We start from the raw sequence: 17,155 nt of genomic DNA, 5'->3' as shown, positions 1-17,155 counted from the left end.
TTGGCAAAACCTAATATAAATACAACTGATATTTATTAATCAAAAATTATATACAACTCTGTCAACCGCACAAATTAGCCAAATACTATATTACAAAAACTAATTCTGTAATTCGTTTGTACTTTTACTAATCAAAGACATGGTCGTGATTCTCCTTGTATAGATATATTTGACTTTACATGTATAATGCATTGGGATGTTACTGTGAACAATATTTGGTGCCATACAAAATAACTTTCTTGTCACTAGTTGCATTATATTAAAATTTCATACTTTTCTAGACAATTTATGTTCCATTCATTTACTTCTATGAAATTTTTTATAACCCATCCAGGTCCGGCCCGAGATTTTCGGGACTTAAAGTCAATATTCAACTAATAAATTTTTGGGCCTTTCACAATTTTTTTTCATTGAATGAAAAAAAAAAAAAAAAAAAAAATTGAAGATAAAATACAAAAGATTTGTGTTAAAATCACAAAAAATATTTAGTATTACATTACAACAATTAATAAATATCGTTTGATCCTGATTCTTCTTACATTTTTAGAAGCAAATAAATCAATCATACTTGCATAATCTAGTTTTTTTGCAAAACCATTTTCAATGGATAACAATGCTAATTATTTTAGATGTACCTTTTAATTTTTTAATGGGTCAATTTATTTTAAGTTAGTTTGGGTCTTTTTTAATTTTTTTTTGGATTTAAAACATACCTAATTAATTACAATAAACTATAATAGAGGGACCCTTTTTTTTTGGGTCTATTTGCAATGGATAACAATGTTAATTTTTTTGAATGGGCCTTTCAATTTTTTAATGAGTCAATTTATTTTAAGTTAGTTTGGACCTTTTTTAATTATTTTTTTTGAACTTAAAACATACTTAATATATTATACTAAACCATAATAGAAAGGACCTCTTTTTTAAATCTATTTTGAGGGGCTCTAGGCCATGCCCTTGTTGGCCCATGACCGAACCCATCAAATTTTCTGTAATACGAAGTGACTTTCTTGTCACTAGTTACACTATAATTAAGCAAAAAAAAAAAGAACATTGACAATTTTTTGGAAATTCAAAAATTGTAAATGAAATAAAATCTATAGATTCTTTGGATAGAAAGACATTAATTTAGGGATATAAAATTAGTTTGGATAGGAAGACATTGCTTTAGTAATACAAAATCTGGATAGGAAGACACTAATTTAGGAATTTGAAAAGGTTATACAAAAAGTCATGGTAAAAAAAAAAAACATCCAAGATTATTTGAAAGTGAATGATTTAAAGATCTAATAGTGTTTTAAAATGTGTACATTCTCATTTTTCAAAAAATAAAAACAAATTTTTAGAAAATGTAAAATTGTAAGTGTGAATGTGAATATTCATATTTATATGTAAATATTCACACTTTATATTTATATAATATAGAAATATGTGAATGTTCATACTTTATATGAATAAAAATAATATACATTTTTTAAAAGTGCAAATATTCAAATTTTTAATAAATTGGAATAACATTAATTTTTAAAAACTGTGAATGTTTTTCAAAAAGTATGATTATTGACACTTTTTATACTTTCAGAAATTCATAATATTTTATCAATGTACTATAAATTTTTTAATTTTAATTTTAATTTTTATATATAAGTGATAAATTTTATACACCGTAATAATTAAGTTATAAATTTTTTTCGTGAATATGTAATAAGTTTGTGATAATACCACTGTGTGGTAATTTCTCCAAAAAAAACAATTGACAATAGAAACGAGGTCGGTGAAGATCCTTAATACTACAAAAGATCATACAAAAATCGACAGACAATCACATACAAGGTTAGTGAAGAACCTTCATGCTTAGCAACAGATGATGTAAAAACACAAAATGAATATAAAAACCCAAAACATTCACATCTGTTTAAGTGTCCATCTTTATTAAAGCTGAAAATCATTGCCGGATTTTTTTTTTTAAAATTTAATTTTCATCTTAAATATATATTGTGTGAGTGATTTTTCGACTACATTGCCCAACTCAGTACTCAGCTGGAGAACACTGGCAGAATAGATGACACCTGGCTAACCTGTAACAGAAAGAGAAGATTCCGGCGGTGGTTCGTCCACCTGGGGGCACTCTGACGATCAAGTCAGTATATCTCTCAAAGATAATTAATAATGCTAAACTCAATGCTAAAAGCATAAAATTGCGTACTTTAGACCCATGGGGGTGCCTCTCTTTTATAGTTTCCTCAATCCTAATCCCAATAGAAGCCTGACTTCTATGGATTCATGTTCAGTACTTACTTTAGACTCCTTCAGAGATAAAGATAAACTCCCTAAGAGCTTTATCCTTATCTTGGCTAAGTCTCCTCTTTATTTTAGGACTCTTGTCCCTTGTCCCTTGTCCCTTGTCCCTTATCCCTTGTCCCTTATCTCGGATTCCAATATCTTCGGAGATAACCTTGGCTTAACTGAGATCACCTCGGCATCATGACCCTGACACGTGGCACCTCCGCTGACACGTCGGCGTCACCTTCCCATGTGTCGGTACTCAAAAATATATCTCCACAACTGCCCCCTAGGTTCTATTACCTCGGCATTTTGAGGTGATGGAACCTATATCTGTGCTTCCTTTCAGTTCGTCGGCTTAACAGCTTCTAGCCGAGATCATCTTTTAAAGGCTGACATGCCTTCTTTAAAGATCAAAACTTCTAAGTGCCCTTCTTTGTTTGTGAGCTGTCGTGCACAAACAACTCAACTGTTTTAGCCACGCGTCTTCATCTTACTAGATCGTACTCCGGACGCGCCTGTAGATCGTTTTTACGCTTGTATGCGCCGCCTGACGAATTCGTTTTTCTAGAGTTATTGATTTCCTTTTTGCCGCCATTTCGAGTTTTAATCAAAACTTTTTTTTTCCCCCGTCTTTTCACTTTACTCTTTCTCGTCTAAAGCTTTTTCTCTCTCTTTCTTGCTTTACCCTTCGAAATCCTCCATTGCTCAAGCTTCCAAAGCTCTGCAACCATCGTCGTTCGTTTTCTTCAACTAAGTTCATGCTGATTCTCCCGTCCGCTGCCGTCGTCTGACCTCGGAAATATTCAACACCGGCTTCGTTCTTCCTCTGGTAATACACTTATTCCTTCTTATTCCAGTTTCTTAATTTTTTCTTGAACTTGTTGCCATTACTGCTTTGCTTAAATATTCAACCTATGAATCATATATTTGAGTGTGTGATTTTGCCCTTGTCCATATCTTGAACATACACATTGTTTCACCACTTCCCTATATTTTTGCCACTGTTCTTGGCCCTATACTTCGTGTATTCTTTATGCTCTTGATAGACCATCTTTGTTCTTGATTCTGAAACTCGTTCTTGTTTCTGTTTTTTGTGTCTTTTCCAGATTCGTGCCTTCAGTCTTCGATTCCATAGACTTAGATTTTGGGATTTGTCTGTAGAACCCATAATTTAGGAAAAAACTGAAACGAACTTCTTTTAGATCCATACAAACCTTTATTAAAGTGTACTTTTAGGTTTTTAGCCGAGGTCCTTTAAACCTTCCAAAAATACTTCTTCCTGAAATCTAATATCTCCATTTAAGCCGACATCATGGGCATGTGGAAACATAGAGTAAACACCCCATCTAAACTAGAATTCTTTAGACAAGAGTTTGAAATCCCAGCCAACGTCCATCTGAGGTTGGCTGGGGATGATGACTCCATCATGCCTATTGATCATTCCATGCCCTTCCCTGTGGTAGCCTTCATTGAGTGTGGACTTCGACTCCCACTCAACATCCTTTTTCGTGAAATACTTCATTATTATGAGTTGAACCCAATGCAACTTTCCATCAACTCCTACCGAACCATCAATGGTATCATAGCCTTAGTAAAACAAGAGAACGCTAGGATCACATTAGCTGATATCCAGTATTGCTACACTATGTGTGGCCTCAAAAAAGACACCGGCTACGTTTACTACCTCAAGCCGAGGTCCACTGAATACAAAATTGTCGCCGACCTCCTTGACTCCAACAAGGGAGCTGGGGATGATTATTTCATTACTTCGGGGAACTGGGAGTTCGCCCCAGATGAAGACCTCCATCTTTTCCCTTTCCTTCGATCAGTCTTTGTAGAGGGCAATGGTAAGAGCCCTGCATTCATACCTATTTGTTTTTCAAAGTCTTGCGTACTTTATCTATTTCTTAGTGTTTGCTTTTCTTGCAGCTATTCCTCAGCCACCAAAGAACTTTCGTCAATCCTTCGTTCCTAGCAAGGATTTGAAGAGACTCTTGGACCTGCCAGTTTATAAACGAACGGCGCCTCTGCTTCTCAATTTTATTCCAACGTACAAGTCAGCTTTGCCCGACGTTCCTAGGAGGAAGAAGAAAAGCCTTTCTCCACCCTCTGCCACAATGCCACAGACCGCATCCACATCTCGGACAGACCAAGGGTCAACCTCTAACCCAACCGAGCAACCGTCAACTTCAGCTCCATACTTGATTCCAATATCCCAACGCCGCCGTCGACGCTGATCAGTTTCTACTGCCGAGATGGGTCGCCCTAAACCTATTGCAAAAGATCTCTTGGCCAGCATCCTTTCTGATGTTGATGCACAACCAACACAAACCCTGCCTCCACCGAAGCTGAAAAGAATAAAGAAGGCTCAACCAAAGGCTAAGGTAACTCAGGTTGAGTCTGAAGATGCTCTGCCAATCTCCAAGTTGGCTGAGAGTGACAAATCTCAACCCTCTACTGGGAAGAGGCGCTCTGAGGTCCAACCATCCGAATTGCCAAAATCGAAAAAGCTGAGATCCTCTTCTGCAACGACCTCGGGGTCTAAGAAGCCGGCTGCCCCCTGGGCCCCTGAAATAACCTTGGAAGATAAGCCAGTCATGGCCAATGATAGCGCCGAGGATATCAATGTCGGCGTTGCGCTCAGTACTGCTCTGCTTCTACAAGGCGACCTGGAGCGAAACGCCGGGTTCAGCGAGTACGAGAACTATGCCTTGATGCTTCAGCGTTCTGTCCAAGTAAGTGTCTTTCATCTGGCACTTTTTTTCTTCTTTTTCATACTTAGAAATTTGCTAATAACTTTCGTTTTGTTTACTTTTAGGCCATTCAGCATGCTCATTCCTTTTCAATTCAGTCTTTTGAAAATCGGGAGAAGTTGGCCGAGATGAAGAGGGAGTTCTCTTCTCTTCAAAAGACCAATAAAGGCTTATAGTAAAAAATGAAGAAGTTGGAAGACCAAGCTGAGGCTGCCATCAAAGCCCAAATTGATGCCGAAGAAAAGGTTGAATCTGCCAAGGCCATCAGGAAGGTCTCTGAGGCCCAAAGGAGAGAGGCCGAGGAGAAGATGGCCCAAGCAGAAAAAGAGCTTCAAGAAGCCCTGGCCACCAAAGAGGCTGAAATTAAGGACGCCGACGAAAAGGCATATGCTCAAGGCATGGCCGATGTCACGGAGGCTTATGAACTTCAAGTGAAACAGGCATGCAACAAGGGTTTCACCCTTGGTTGGATGTCTCTTCTAAAGAAGCTTAATGTCCCCGAGGACTCGCCCTTCAGAAATACCGACCTCATTCCTCTTCCATTCCCTCCAGCCCCAACTCCAACTCCTGCTCAGTCTGGTGATGAATCTGATTTTGAGGATGAGGCCGAGGAGGAAGTTTTGGTAAGGAAGTCCGAAGATGCTGTTGTGGCCAAGTCTCCTCCTCAGAATGAGCAAGTCCTGGACTTGACTCAAGATGAGGAGGATGAGGAGGTTTGCAAAGATGCTGCTTCCGAGAAGACATCAGCCGATGTCACTATTGCTGAGAAGAGTCTTGAGGAAACTTTGCAAGAAATTGATGCCGAGCTTGCGGTAGAAAAGGCGGTCGAGGTGGCTTCTCAACAGCCTTCCGAGGTCCAAACCGAGCCTGTTGCTGATGCTGAGGAGTCTTAATTTCCATGTCTTTTCTTTTGTACTTTGTTTTTCTTTGTTTTTGAAACAATGTAAGCCCTCCGTATGGCCGATGTTCTTTCTCTTTGTTGAATGATAATATAACTTTTGCATGTACCACTGTCTTCTTTTGACTGCTTTTGTGTGATTCTATACTTAGTATTCTGTATGTCTTTTACATACTCTTCCTTCTTTGTACAATCTTCTCGGGGTGACACACCTCGGATAGAAAAACTTCTTGGTTTTAATCTTAACTTGTAAACTTTTAACAAGTGTTGAACATCATACTGGTTTAACTCAACTTGTAAATTGTCCACAAATTTCAACAAGTGTTAAGCAATGACTTCGGTTTAACTTAACTTGTAAATTGTCCACAAATTTCAGCAAGTGTTAAACAATGACTTCGGTTTAACTTAACTTGTAAATTGTCCACAAATTTCAACAAGTGTTAAACAATGACTTCGGCTTAACTTCGACTTGTAAATTGTCCACAAATTTCAACAAGTGTTAAACAATGATTTTGGTTTAACTTAATTTGTAAATTGTCCACAAATTTCAACAAGTGTTAAACAATGATTTCGGTTTAACTTAACTTGTAAATTGTCCACAAATTTCAACAAGTGTTAAACAATGATTTCGGTTTAACTTAATGTGTGAATTGTCCACAAATTTCAACAAGTGTTAAACAATGATTTTGGTTTAACTTCAACTTGTAAATTGTCCACAAATTTCAACAAGTGTTAAGCAATGACTTCGGCTTAACTTCGACTTGTAAATTGTCCACAAATTTCAACAAGTGTTAAACAATGATTTTGGTTTAACTTGATTTGTAAATTGTCCACAAATTTCAACAAGTGTTAAACAATGATTTCGGTTTAACTTAACTTGTAAATTGTCCACAAATTTCAACAAGTGTTAAACAATGACTTCGGCTTAACTTCAACTTGTAAATTGTCCACAAATTTCAACAAGTGTTAAGCAATGACTTCGGCTTAACTTCAACTTGTAAATTGTCCACAAATTTCAACAAGTGTTAAACATATTCTTCTTCTCTCTGCCCCCTAATGTGAACCTGAGTTCTACTTGGGTTCTCATTATGCATGTATTCTAGAGACAATGTCAAGTATCTTGAAAAGAGAACTGAATCTTTATTTATTTACTTCGGCAAATGGCAAAGGAACAAAGAAATTCTAATGATAGAAAAATTTCAAATTACAAGTGTTCCAAGGTCTTGGCAACTCTTTGCCCTCATTATCTTCAAGCCGATATGCCCTATTGCCCAGTACCGAGATGATTCTGTAGGGTCCTTCCCAATTTGGGCCAAGTTTGCCCTCTCTGGGATCCTTCTTATTGCCGATGACTTTCCTCAGAACAAGGTTGCCGACTTGAAACTCTCTTAGATTGACCTTCTTGTTATAAGCTTTGTGCAAGTTGCTGCTGGTATGCTGCAAGCTGGATTGCAGCTTTCTCTCTTCTTTCTTCTAAAAGATCCAGATCTCGGGCTAAGAGTAGATCATTAGTCCCGTTTTCTACTCCTTAAGTTCTGATCCCAGGGATGCCGACGTCCAGTGGAATGACTGTTTCTGTGCCATAAGCCATGGCAAAGGGGGACTCCCCTGTTGATCTTCTCGACGTAGTCCGATATGCCCAGAGTACATTGGGTAATTCATCTACCCACTTGCCTTTTGCTGCCTGCAGCCTCTTCTTTATTCCATCCAAAATTACTTTGTTGGATGCTTCTGCTTGTCCATTGCTTTGTGAAAAGCTTGGGGTTGAAAAGTAGTTCTTGATCTTGAACTTTGAACAGAAGTTCTTGATTAGCTTGCTATCAAATTGAGTTCCATTGTCTACAACAATTGCTCTCGGGATCCCAAATCTGGTGATGATGTTTCTCCATATGAAGTTCTTGGCATCCACATCTCGGATCTTGGCAAGAAGTTCTGCTTTTATCCATTTTGTGAAGTAATCTGTTGCTATCAACAAGTACTTTCTTTGTCCAGTTGCTTGGGGTAATTGCCCAACGAGATCCATGCCCCATTGGGCAAATGGCTAAGGACTGGATACAGGGTTCAAGTCAGCAGCTGGTTGGTGTATCAAAGGTGCAAACCTTTGGCATTGTTCACACTTCTTCACGTAAGCTTCTGCATCTTTTTGCATGTAAGGCCACCAATACCCCTGGGTAATGGCCCTGTGAGCTAGTGATCTGCCCCCAGCGTGGCTTCCACAAATTCCTTCATGGACTTCGTATAAAAAATCTTCAACTTGCAAAGGGTGTACGCACCTTAAAAGGGGTCTAGTGACGGATCTTCTGTAGAGGTGTCCCTCTGCTGTTAGACTGAATCTTGTCGATTTCAATCTGATCTTGTGTGCCTCCTTGCGGTTGTCTGGCAGCTTTCCTTCTTTTAAGAACGCAAAAATTGCGTCCATCCAGCTTGGTCCCATGTGTACGCACATTGCTTCACGTTTTGTGGTTGCTGGTTCAATGCTCGGGCCCGACAGGTAGTCAATCATTATTGTCCTTGCTTTTCCAGGTTGTACTGCACTAGCTAAGTTGGCCAACGCATCGGCGTGGCTGTTATCATCTCAGTTTACCTGAAGTAGTCGGCAGTTCTGAAACAAGGCTGACAGTCTGATGACTTCCTTTGCATAGGCCGACATTCGTTCATCTCGGGCTGCAAACTCGCTTGTTATCTGGTTAACTATTAGTTGTGAATCATAAAAAACTATTACCTCATCTGCTTGTACGGTTTCTGCCAACTTCAATCCTGTAATGAGTGCTTCATACTCTGCTTCATTGTTTGAGGCCTTGAACCCCAAACGAATTGACTGTTCTAGTACCTGCCCATCTGGGGATATTAATACTACTCCTGCCCCCGTTCCTTGTCGGTTTGAACTCCCATCAACAAACAGTCGAAAGGAGTCGCTGAAGTAAATGTTGCAGGGTCTGAGTTTGTCCTCTTTCTTTTATTTTTTTGCTTTGGCTGTGCTTCTCCTTGCTTGGTTGGACATCGCTCATCCTGGCTCAACGTAGCCCGATGTTTGATGGATTCTGGTGTGAACTCGGCCACGAAGTTGGTTAGAACCTGGCCTTTAATTGCTGTCCTTGGCCTGTACTCCAGGTCATATTGGCCTAGGGTGACTGCCTATCTGGCTATTCTTCCTGTCAGGTCTCCTTGTTGCAGTAAGGACTTCAAGGGGTTTTCTGTTAGCACCACAATTTTATGGGCCTAGAAGTAATGGTTCAACTTCTTTGAAGCCATTACTAAAGCTAGTGCCAATTTCTCTAAGGGTAGATACATCGTTTCTGCATCGGCTAGGGTTTTGCTTACATAGTAAACAGCCCTTTGCTCCCTTTTTTTTTTCTCGAATTAGTACTGCACTTATCACATGTTCTGAAACAGCTAAGTACTGAAACAGCTCCTCCTCAGGTTCTGGATTTGAAAGAACTGGTGCTGTGGTCAAGTACTTCTTCAGGTCGGCCAAAGCGGCTTCGCATTCTTCTATCCACAAGAAGTCTGTGGCTTTCTTCATCAAGTTGAAGAAAGGTCTGCACTTATCTGTGCTTCTGCTGATGAATCTGTTTAGGGCGGCGGCATTTCCAGTTAGCATCTGCACCTGTTTTGCTGACGTCGGGCTCTTCAACTCTAGGATGGCCTTGATTTGATCTGGGCTAGCCTCGATGCCCCTTCCAGTCACCAGGTATCCTAAAACCTTACCAGATCCAACTCCAAATGCACACTTTGATGCATTGATTCAGAGTCGATGTGTTTTAAGGATTTCAAAGAATGTTTTTAGATTAGCAAGATGACCCTCAGGCTCCTTGGTTTTAACGACCATGTCGTCGATGTAGACTTCTACTGTTCGGCCAATCAGGTGTTTGAACATTTTGGTTACCAGCCTTTGGTAAGTTGCTCCTGCATTTTTCAACCCGAAAGGCATTACTCTGTAACAGTACAGGCCTTTTGGGGTGATGAACGCGGTCTTCTCTTCGTCTGGGGGTACATGGCTATCTGGTGGTACCCCTTGTAGGCGTCTAGGAAGCTCGTTCTTCCATGCCCTGAAGTGGCATCTACTAGCTGATCAATCTTGGGTAGAGGAAAGCTGTCTTTGGGATAGGCTTTGTTGAGGATGGTGAAGTCTACGCAGACCCTCCATTTACTGTTTTTCTTTTTTACCACCACTGTATTGGATAGCCATGTTGGGTAGTGTACTTCTCTAATGGCCCTGGCCTCCAGAAGTCTGTCTACTTCTTCCTTTACTGCTTCGACGTGCATCAACGTCGGTCTTTTGGCTCGCTGAATTATAGGTTTGGCCGACCTGTCAACATTCAGTCTGTGGCACGTGACCTCGGGGTCAATGCCAGGCATTTCATCAGGTGTCCAAGCAAACACCTTAATATTTGCTCTCAAAAAAGTTTCCAACTCTTTTTCCTCTTCTTCGGCTAAGCCTGAGCCGAGAAGAAAGAAGCGTTCTTCATCCCCATCCTGGAGGAGGATTTTTTTCAGTGCCTCTTCGTTCTTCTCGGCTGGCTCCTTGCCGGCATCTTCTGGGACTTCCACGTCCTCATCTTCAATTTCTGCCTTCTCTGGCTTTCGTACGCTGTAGGTAGATTTCATTGCTGCCATGGAGCAATTCTTCGCCTGCAGCTGATCGCCTCTGACTTCCTCTATCCCATGCTCTGTTGGGAATCACAATAGTTGATGCAATATTGAGGGAACTGCCCCTATTGCATGCAACCATGGCCTTCCCAAGATGATGTTGTAAGGGGAGGGTGTGCCGATGATGGTGAATTCTGTCTTGATCTTCTTGGTGCCAGCCTACACCTCCAAGCTTATTGTTCCTAGTGGCCATGTCGGCGTTCCATTGAACCCAACCATTGGGCCATTGGATTGTTCCATATCATTTGGGTAAAGGCCAAGCTCCTTGTAACATCGAACGTATATGGCGTCGCAAGAGCTGCCTTGATCAATTAGGATGCGTTTCACTTGCACTCCCCAACCTGGAGGGATACTACCAAGGCATCATTATGTGGATGCTGGACCATCTCTAGGTCGGCTTCAGTAAAGGTTATCATGGGTCCCTGGCACTCTTCTGCCCGATGTCTTTTCTCCCCGACTTGGTAGACATGCTGCAGGTGCTTTACTTTCTGGGTCTCTCCTCGGATTTCGTTTTCGTTGACCTTCGAGTGGATTACGTTAATTACCCGAGGTCCTCCTGCCTGCGGCTGCTATGTTGGGGGAGGTGGGGCTGCTGGTGCCTAAGGTAACCTTGCCCATTCTTCCCTTGTCTTGGTCTCATCGACAAGGTCTCTCAGATGTCCTTGTCTCACTAGGTCTTCCAAATATGTTTTCAAGGCTCTACAACCCTGAGTTGTATGCCCATCTTCATTGTGGTAGGCGCAATGTCTGCCAATGTTTCTTCCCATGAACTCTCCTGGAGTCCTCTCTGGCATTTTGAAATAGGGTTGGTTCCGAATTTGATCCAGGACTTTGGGAATTAGGATTCGAAACACAGTTGTTACTGCTTGTGTGGCTCTCAGTTCTGCCTCTTGCCTGCTCGTTCCATTGTTACCTCGGCCTCGCTTCAGCGAGCCGTTTCCTTTCTCTTGTTTTATCTCCCTGGTTCCCGATGTGTCTTCTTCAGCTCTGGCGTATTTCTCAATTCTCGCCATGAGCTCCTCCATACTTTTTGGCAATGTCTTTGCCAAAGACTTTCGTAGTAGACAATTGTCTTTTCAAGCCGTTCTTCAAAGATATGATTGCCATCTCTTGGTTACATTCGGGTATTCGATTGAATACCTCATAGTATCTTTTTACATAGGCCCTAAGGCCTTCATCCTTGCTAATCTTTAGAGCCATCAATGAGTCCACCCTTAATGGCTGCAGCTTGTTTGTCACAAACCTGGCCACAAACATCTCGGCCAGGCCTTCCCAAGTCTTCACGCTTCCTTTCGGTAGTTTGTGGAACCAATCTGATGCAATCTCCCCGAAGGATGAGGGGAACACTTTGCAGAGTAACGGCTCGTTCCCACTATACAATGCCATTGAATTCAGATATAGTCCAACGTGGAAGTTGGGGTCTGACTTACCATCGTATATTTGAAACCTTGGCATACTGAATCGCTTTGGTGCCTCAATCTGTCTAATTCCACTGAGAATGGTGTCCTTGGCTTATCTAGAGAGGTTACCTTGGCTTCGGCATTCTGTTGCTCTCTCTTGAGGTAATCTCTTAAGTCTTCTTTGCTTCGCCCAGGAGCTCGGCTATTTTTCGACTTCAGTCTTTTTGGTATACTACTCTCGGCCTCGTAGTGAGCCTTTTTTGATCCTTCTCCATGAGTTATGTCGAAGCACAGTGCCTGCCCCTGAACATGCCGATGTCCTTTGGGGTCTGCCTCCTTTGTGCGATGCGTCCTCCGTGATCCTTCTTTTCTTGATTCTCTTCGTCTGACCTCCCTAGAGGGTCGGTGAGAGTATCTCTCGTTTCTATTGTGCTGAGGGGCTACGGGGATTGTTTTCTATCTTCCCTTCTAGGTATTGGCCGCTGGAATCGGCGTGTCCTGCAGTGGGAATGGTGGCTGCATGACGTTATTTTGCATCATGAAATTGACGACCGACTGCAGGTCTGCCAATTTATTTGCCATCTCTTTTACCTCTTCGTCCCTCCGTAGGCACCTATCCTTCCAAATTTGGAGGTCGTCCTCGTTGTAATACCTGTTTTGATCAGGTTTCTTTGGCACGTCGCCAGTCTGGCCGACGTCTTTTACTCCATGAGTTTGTTCGTTCGACCTTTCTCCTTCGCCATCAAGGTCAATAGGTTTTCTACTCCTAGTAGGAGTGTCGTCCCCAATCTTTTCCTTCTGTTCGTTACTGGCCATCTATTCTACTTTCGTTCCCACAGACGGCGCCAAATTGTGTGAGTGATTTTCCGACCACACTGCCCAACTCAGTACTCAACTGGAGAACACTGGCAGAATAGATGACACCTGGCTAACCTGTAACAGAAAGAGAAGATTCCGGCGGTGGTTCGTCCACCCGGGGGCACTCCGACGATCAAGTCAGTATATCTCTCAAAGATAATCAATAATGCTAAACTCAATGCTCAAAGCATAAAATTGCGTACCTTAGACCCATGGGGGTGCCTCTCTTTTATAGTTTCCTCAATCCTAATCCCAATAGAAGCCTGACTTCTATGGATTCCTGTTCAGTACTTACTTTGGACTCCTTCAGAGATAAAGATAAACTCCCTAAGAGCTTTATCCTTATCTTGGCTAAGTCTCCTCTTTATTCTAGGACTCTTGTCCCTTATCCCTTATCCCTTATCCGCTTATCTCGGATTTCGATATCTTCGAAGATAACCCTGGCTTAACCGAGATCACCTCGGCGTCATGACCTTGACACGTGACACCTCGGCTGACACGTCGACGTCACCTTCCCACGTGTCGGTACTCAAAAATATATCCCCACATATATATATTTTTTATCGGTAAGAGATTACCTATAAATATGATAATAATTACGTCAAGTCTAACAACTAAGAAATCACTTAGCCCAATCTAACTACCCACGCAGCAATCGAGCATGGTTCTGCTAAAGTTAGAAATCTTAACTTCACAGTGAAATTGACCAATTATCGAACTAATATGGACTTACTTCAATGATCTAAATATTTCATCTTTTACAACTAATCGAGAAAATTATTCTTGAAAAATATTAAGCTAATCCAATATCGATTGTCATACTACCGGATCATTTTTATTTTACGGCGTATATGATTTTAAGAATAGACCATCCATTTGTTATAATACATATGAGATTATACAACTTACAAATATTTGGGGAGAAATATATATCTATATAATACAACAGAATGGCTTTTGAAAATGTATAAAATGTATCAGAGATACATTTCATTTGAATGACTGAGATAAACCTTAAATTTATATTAATGGTTTAGATTTATGATGGTTCCCACCCAAATATTTCCCACCTGTAAAGAGTCCCATCTATCCACGTCTGCTCCCCCTCCCCCTATCTCTCTCTCTCTTTGTTCTTCTTCTTCTTGAACAGGACGAAAAAAAACCCACCCTCTCTATTACAACTGTTCTTCTTCTCACCCTTTAGAATCAAAAATTCCAATTTAAAGTTAATATTTAAATATGGATTTAAAACTCAACAATTTCTAAACATATTTTTCTGAACAATAGACTTTTCTCAATCCAAAAATCTACCTACTAATATGAGCAACGAAAGAGTCAGATCAGATACACACCAACAATGAACAGTTCTAATCATAGTTAATACAGATTTGCTTCAACTTTTCCCATCTGCTTCAATTCTAATCAGGAAGCACAGATCTGACTATGATCCGTAGGGAGAAGGCGGCAATGACACAAGACAACACTCATGAGAGTAGTTCTCAGACGTAGACCACACCAACAATGGCGGCGAGGCCGGCGGCATCACCAATCGGACTTCACCATCAGAAGGAAGAGACGGTGGGCCATGGTGAAGATGGTGGTGTGGGCTGAGACAGTGACGGAGACCACACCAACAACGGCGGATGAACATTTCATAGCTCTTAGATGGCGGCGAGGCCGTCGACATCAATGATCGGACTTTACCATCGGAAGGAGGAGCTGCTCCTGAATCTGTTGAAATAAGCAATTCTCCCAAATCCAGAAATATCATCAAAAAGGGAGAGATTGTTAGACTTATTTATTTTGATGATTTATTTAATTATGTTTTAATTTGTTTGGAAAAGAAAAATAGATTGAAAATTTATTTTATTCCATTATTTTTCTCCTAATTTTGTCTATCTTTATTCTTTTTGTTATGCCACTAGGAGAAGATTTACAGACAATAGACAACTGACAATGGACAATTCATGATGGCTCATGAGCAAAAGCAATCGAAAGCAACTGAAAGCAAATGCACTTCCTAAAGCAAATGCTGCACTATCTAAAAGTATAATACATATTATATTACTAACATCTTCCCGCAAACTTAAGGAAGGTAAGCATCAACCAACTTGAGTTTGGAAACTAGATCACTAAAATGACCAGGAGGATGAGCCTTGGTTAAAATGTCAGTCGACTGATCTGTAGAAGCAATAGGAAGAAGATGAACAGTGCCATGTGTAACATGTTGTCGAATGAAATGACAATCAATCTCAATATGCTTGGTGCGATCATGGAACACATCATTGTGAGCAATCTGAATGGCACTCTGATTGTTACAATAGAGAGAGGTAGCACTAGAAGAAGAAACACCCATATCAGCAAGGAGCCATCGAAGCTAGAGAAGTTCCTGAGTAGTATCAGCAAGAGCTCAGTATTCAGCTTCGGTACTAGAGCGGGCAGTGAGGGATTGTTTCTTGCTGCACCAAGTAAGAAGAGAATCCCCTAAGAAGAAATAGAAACCCATGGTGGAGCATCGATTAGTAGGATCCCCAGCCCAATCAGCATCAGAAAAGGCACACAGTTCAAGAGATGAGTAAGTAGAGTAGTGAAGTCCATGGAATAGAGTGCCTTTGAGGTAGCGAAGTATGCGGAGTAGAGCGGTATAATGTGGAGTACGAGGAGCCGACATGTACTGACTAACAAGATGAACATCATAGGCAATGTCAGGATGAGTCACAGTGAGATAGACGAGACTACCGACGAGCTGGCGATAAAGAGGAGCATCAGAGAGAAGATCCCCATCTAGAGGAGTGAGACAGGTTTGAGGATCAACTGGAGTAGAGGTAGTTATGCAATCTGTAAGACCAACACGTGCCAAAAGATTGGATGCATATTTGGCTTGTGACAAATATTAACCAGTGGAATCATGAGAGATTTCAAGCCCTAAGAACTAATTAAGAGTACCAAGGTCCTTCATCTCAAACTGACGATGGAGAAAATGTTTGAGGCGAAGGATGCCAGCCGCATCATCACCAGTGATTATCATATCATCCACATAAAGAAGAAGAAGAGTGGTACCATGAGTAGTAGTCCAAACAAATAAAGCAGAGTCATATGAGCTGGAGGTGAACTCGAAGTCATGAATGGTGGAACTGAATTTAGCAAACCAAGCGCGATGGGGATTGCTTGAGACCAGAGAGAGCATGCTGTAGACCTCCTCAAGAAGATTACCATTAAGGAAAGCATTTTTGACATCCATCTGAAAAAGATCCCAGTGGTGAGCGGTAGCAACAACAAGCAAACTATGAACAGAAGTAAACCGAGCAACAGGGGAGAAGGTCTCCTCATAATCAATGCCATATTCCTGGTTGAAACCCTTGGCAACAAGACGAGCTTTGTAGCGCTCAATAGAGCCATCAGAATAGGTCTTGATTTTGTGTACCCATTTGCAGCCAATCGCACTCTTTCCAAGAGGAAGATCAACAACATCCCAAGTATGAGTTTTGTCTAAAGCCTATAGTTCATCAGTCATAGCTTGCTGCCAAAGAAGATTAGTACAAGCCTCACGATAGGAGGTAGGTTCATAAGTAGAGAAAGCAGTAGACCTATAGCAATATAATCACGAAGATGAATAGGTGATTGAGTTACCCAGTGTGGACAACCTGTGGGAGGATCTAAAGGGGTAAGGGCTGGCGGGGAAGGAGGAGACGGGCTAGAGGGTGCAATGAGAGGTGGACCATCAGGGAGAGCAGACTGGACGGGATCAGGGGTCAACAAAGGCGGCTCTGTGAAGGAGGAACCTGCATCAAATTCATTAGAGAAGAGATCTATGGAAGGATTAGTAAACATGACGGAAGTGGAGAGTGCGGGTAAGTGAAAGGAAGATAGGGAGGAAAACATTTTGTGCTCCCAGAAAACCACATGACGGGAGACACAAAGACGCTTAGGGATAGGATCCCAACAGTGATAGCCTTTATGTTCAATCCCATACCCAAGAAAGCAACAAAGACGAGAACGAGGTTCAAGCTTGGTGTGTTCATGTAATTGAAGCAGGATAAAACAAGCAGAACCAAAAACCCGAAGATTTTTGTATAGAGGGCGAGTGCCATGCAGATGTTCAAAAGGAGTTTGATTATTAATGACAGGGGTAGGAACACAATTGATAGTGTACACGGCAGTAAGGGCAGCTTCTCCCCAAAAGTTTTCAGGGTAGGAAGAAGAGAGAAGGAGAGCGCGAGTAGTGTCAAGAATATGCCGATGTTTCTATTCAGCACGTCCATTTTGTTAGGACTTGCCAGCACAGGAACGATGAGGCTGAGTACCATGAC

This window comes from Camellia sinensis, chromosome 10 (assembly GCF_055761805.1).
Source record: "Camellia sinensis isolate YWXY chromosome 10, ASM5576180v1, whole genome shotgun sequence".
NCBI classification, from domain to species: domain Eukaryota; kingdom Viridiplantae; phylum Streptophyta; class Magnoliopsida; order Ericales; family Theaceae; genus Camellia; species Camellia sinensis.
The sequence above is the reverse complement of the archived record's forward strand: the minus strand, read 5'-3'. Positions refer to the sequence as shown.